This window comes from Brachyhypopomus gauderio, unplaced genomic scaffold, assembly GCF_052324685.1.
Source record: "Brachyhypopomus gauderio isolate BG-103 unplaced genomic scaffold, BGAUD_0.2 sc79, whole genome shotgun sequence".
Classification (NCBI taxonomy): Eukaryota; Metazoa; Chordata; class Actinopteri; order Gymnotiformes; family Hypopomidae; genus Brachyhypopomus; species Brachyhypopomus gauderio.
Genome location: NW_027506900.1, coordinates 227,274 through 232,383, shown reverse-complemented (window position 1 = coordinate 232,383; position 5,110 = coordinate 227,274).

Sequence of the window (5,110 nt, the reverse complement as noted above, 5' to 3'; positions counted from 1 at the left end):
GTGGGGTGGAGGGGGGGGGGGGGGGGGGGGGGGTAGTGTTGCTTCTCCTCACGCCAGGAAATCATGTTGGTCCGGCGCAGAGGTGAAAAATTCAGGTTCGGAAAGAGTTTGTTCAGACCCCATGGATGTGCTGATTCGTTCAAAAACAAAAACAAAAAAAAAGGAAAAAAAAACCGTGATGGGACTTGTACTTTTCAAATTGGACTTGTACACCTGTGTTGTTGGTGTGTTCTGCACCTTTCTTAGGAAGCAGGGCAGACCCCCATGCTGAGGAGAAGAAGAAAACGAAAGGTCTCCATGTCTAAGGAGTATTTTTTTTAATAGGAAAATGTATTCAGGTCTTCCTAGTCTACACAAAAAAAAAACAAGTGCTTTTCTGTTTCTTAAAACAGTAATTTGTTATTGAAGGTATTAAAATGGCATAATTTATGCAATTAGCTCTCTTTGTTGCAAAGAGAGGAGCATTGCATAATGAGTGTAATGTTTATTTTTTTATTATTCTAAACTGCCAAATGGTTTTTTCTAAGTCCAGAATAGAGATACATTAGCATATTTCTATAGTCTAGAAAACAACAAAAACGTTATACCCCTGACCCCCAAACCATTCTGTATGTTAAACATACATAGACAACAATAATATTTTTCACGATTTGCTGTCTTAAACTTGAGGGTTTGATGTTTGAGCCAAATTTAGTAATAAGACAGAAAACCCTGAATTTAAAGCACAAGCTTATTGCAAATAACTAAAGCAAACGCACTAAAACGGTCTTGAAAGACTTTGTTAGTCACGGCAAAGCTCAGTCATGTTCGCTTGTCCTTAAACCTGTTCCTGTTCATTGTGCTTGCCAACGTCTCTTCTACTCGAAGAGCGTGTAATGAAGCTGTGATGCTGACTTACCTTGCAAGTGGAGTGATCCTCTGTAAGGCTTTGTACCTAGTCACCTTGAGCCTTTCCTTTTTGCCATCCTTAAGACCAAAAGATCCAACCCAGATTTGACCTGTTTGCTCCTCTGAATTGACCCCTTCTGTTTCTTTCTCTTGCATACATTCCTAAGTCATCTGGGTTAAGTCATCACATCTTAACGGTGCCACACAGTTGCCACCTCCAGTATGTTTACATGAATTCTTTCCAAATTTACATATCTTTACATAGTCTTGTCTAAGTCATCATGTGAACTTTATCCATATTGACACATCATTGGGCTATTTTTTAAATGATAAATATCGAATTCCTTTTGGGGGGTAGGATGGGGGGGGGGGGGGTTCATAAACACAATATGTTTATTTAAAACAGGCATTTTTGTTTTTTGTTTTTTTTTTTTGCTTGCACAATTCTCATTGTTTCCAGGGCAGGACAGGTAAATCGGACTGTTTTGCTAAGATGTAACCAAACGAGACATAATAAATATTCTATTTAGAGTTTGTTTTATGAGGACCGTGACCAAGTGTTTTTGTTTTTCGTAAAAAATGGTCAAGTCCTGACGAAGTCATTGCTTCCACGAGCATAGGAAGTGTGCTGCAGTTCCTCCTACTCTACTGTGAACCATTGAGCAACCTTAAGCATTCCTTTAAACCTGCATTACCCTCTGAACTAGGGCTGGGTAGCAGGCTCCAAATCCTTCATACCATTGCAAGCTGTTCTCATAATATCAGAGAACTCTGAAAGGACATTTTCTGGCCTTCTAAAATCCGTCATTGTCGAGCTCATTTTTGAGTGCAAGAGGGTTATGTTGTTCTACACGACTCCTCCACTCTTTCCTGTACAGGTGCCCTAGAGTGCCTTGTTTCATACAGTACCATCTCCACAGCCCCTCTCCTGTGCTCCCGTTTCATCACCACAGATGAGCTGATCGGACATTTATTATCTAGAGCCCTTTTGTTGAGTCCTCAATCTTCAGAACATCACTAGCACAGCTGCAGGTTGTGTGTGATCACTTTTTCTACTGGGTAAAAGTAAAGTGGGTGTAATAATGTGGTGTTAATGATGTGCTTGTCTGGTTTTCTCTGGCTGTCTGTAGTTGACGTAGATGTTTCCCCACACGCTCCCTTTTTAAAATAAAAAAACAGAACATAAAAAGGAAATAAGAAAAATAAACATTCTTATAAGGAGTTGCCTTAAGAGGTATTTTAATTTTTTTTTTGTTTGATTTTGTTTTTGAACATCCTGAACAAAATATATTTATCAATAATTGCACAAGCTAAAAATAGTCTGTAAAGGAAACATGTTCCTTCTGTTGTGATGAGTCCTTTTTAGCACGGGTTGTTGTGGCGCGTTTGAGTATGAAAGTTGAAACGCTTTTTTCTTTATCTTTTTTTTTGTGAACGCAGTTCAGAATAAAACATACATGTGAATAGATGTTTGTCATTTTATAAATTGTTTATGCACTTTCAGCAGTGATACCCTTGGTATTACTTAAAGGCATACTAAGTAATACTTTCACAGTTAATTTACGAACCATACATTAATAACTCCTTTGACCGCATGGCTTGTCATGATATTAGAAATCGGTGAAATCTCCAGTAGAATCACAGTTTCTCCAGTAGTGGCACAATAGTCGGGATTCTTACTAGTGGCAAAGACTGATCACTATGTAAAAATGAATGATTTACTTTCCTTTATTTCACTGGAAAGTAGGAAGGTGTATGTTTTTGTTTTATTTTCCAATATTCAACACATTTGTAACTGGAAGTCTTTATTTTTTTCCCCTACTGGGTCACAAACTAGGTCTTATGTGATAGCTGATATTTCATTATATCTTTGTCTTAAATAATAAGTGATTTATACCTCCCCTTTTCCATTTGTTTCACACTGAAAAATCAAATAAAGTTAATCAGGTATTTGGAGTTTAGCCTAGAATGGGGCAGCTTAGGAATGATCAAAGAATCTGCAAGCTGACTAGACTTACAGAAAACCATCAAAACACCACATCACCAATTGCTTCAACCTAAAACATACCTTCTTATGCAAGTTTTTTACATAAATGTTTTATCTATTTTGATATGCATTACGTTTTAATTTATTTAGTAAAATGTGTATGCAGAATTGTCATTTTCCTTTTCACATGTTTGGCAGGAAGATGCCAAAACATAAAGGTATACATTCATGCTGGGTTTTTATTTTGTTTGTTTGTTTTTGGGGAGTGATGAACAAATACACTTTCAAATTGGTATGTCTAGCATATGTCACATTTTAACAGCTACATGCAGGAATTGTCAGTATGCCATAAACTTGGAAACTTGTACTGAGGTGGAGTATTTCTTTTCATCTTTAAACTAATGGACAATTTCCTTCTATTCACTTTTGCCTTTGTAACTGCACCATTTCGCTCCCTTGGGCCACTGGGGAAAGAGATAAAGGAGGCTGGTCCAATGTGGTCTTACAGGTCTTATTGGGATGGGGGGGGGGGGGGGGGGGGGGTGAGAGGAATGTATGAAAGGGTCTTCATTCACATTCTTGAGTCTGTTTACCCAAAGAGATGGCAAATGTGCATTTTGCTTTTAGGAAGCCTTTTATAAACAATTTTATTTTTAAGACATATCGGTAAAGTCCAGAGTGGCTGTCTGTTTCTGCTGTAACGGATTACAGCGTCATGTGGGAAGTGGAACCGGCCTGGTGTCGTCTCTCTTTTCTTTGCTTTTTACCTTTCTCCTTCATTCTTCGATGCTGTGTAAACTGGGGATTTACAGTGTTTGAGAAGTGAGAATAAAGGGACCATATTACCATGTTTATGCATAACCGGGAGCCTCGGCAGATCGTTCCAGTTTTACATCTAGTTCCTTTATCCTTGTAGTGTTTAGATGATCCATATTCTCTGATGTGCATTATATTCCCTCAGTGATGTTTCACTGTAGTTTTAGTTCATTTTTTTTTATACTCAGTCATGATTGTGGCCTTCTAGTATTGTTCATACATTTCATCTATACAGTTGTAACCTCCCTGATGTACATCTTTTTGTGCGTCTGTCGGTCTGTGCGTGCGTGTGTGTGTCTTTTACCTCATCTGCAGTCAGCTGTTAAATTGGAGAACTTTTGTTTACGCGTGCAAAAAAAAAAAGATAAAAAATCTTCCACTAATAAAACACAAAAGAGGATGATGCATTGTAGCGATTTGAGTGATTACAAAACATTCACCTGGTGTGCTGAACTATGTGTAAATTGTTTATTACACAATATGAATATTTGTAAAATTGTTTGTATTTTTTAATAATGATTTTAAAAAGGAGTGTGTTTATTTTTTTGACTTCTTTCTGTTACAGGGCTATTGCTTTGTTCGTTCGCCTGACATTGTAAGTGAATCGGTTGGTTCTCTTACGTCTCTCCTGTATTTGAGCCTGTGCTGAGTTGTTTGTATGCAGTGTTTAGAAATACTGTAGGGACCGTGAGAAGATATTAATATTAGGAGCATTTGATCAATTTGTATTTATTTATTTTATCATTTTTGTTAATAAATTGACCAAGAAAATACGTCTCCTACGTATTCTGAGTGACCAAACGCTGCCGTTTCAAACTGGTACTGGTAATTTTACTAATGCATATAAAATGTGTTCATCGTGGCGTTTTAGTGGGCAACCTTCCTTAGGCATGTCCGAGACAACACATAAATGACAGATTTATCATTTCTGATGCGATTAACCTTTATTAATGGCTAAAAGTAATTTGTTTAATGGCCCATATTTGAGATCAAATATCTTGTTCTCTGGGCTGAGGCGAAAAAAATCACTTCAGTCAAATGGAAGGAAACTGATCTTGTTCGGGGAGCTCGTATGCTGACAGATACTCATGTCCAAGCAATAGCCTGTACATGCAAAGGCCATTTCTGCACAAAAAGTAACTTTAATAGAATATTTCTAACATTTTATATTTCTACATATGTGCATAAGTACTTAGAAACCGCGACCAGAACGTGTATACAGGCGAGCTGTGACACACATATTTCGCTAAACAGAAATGATGCATTTAGACGTGTGAGCGGTTAAACATTTGTGCGAGTCTCGTGGAAATGCAACTTTTTTGTGATTTTACACGTTAGCCCGGTTCTCTATAAACGCGGCTTTCTTCCGTTTTTCCATGTCATTTCCTGTAATAAAAAAAAAAAAAAAAAAGATGGTGG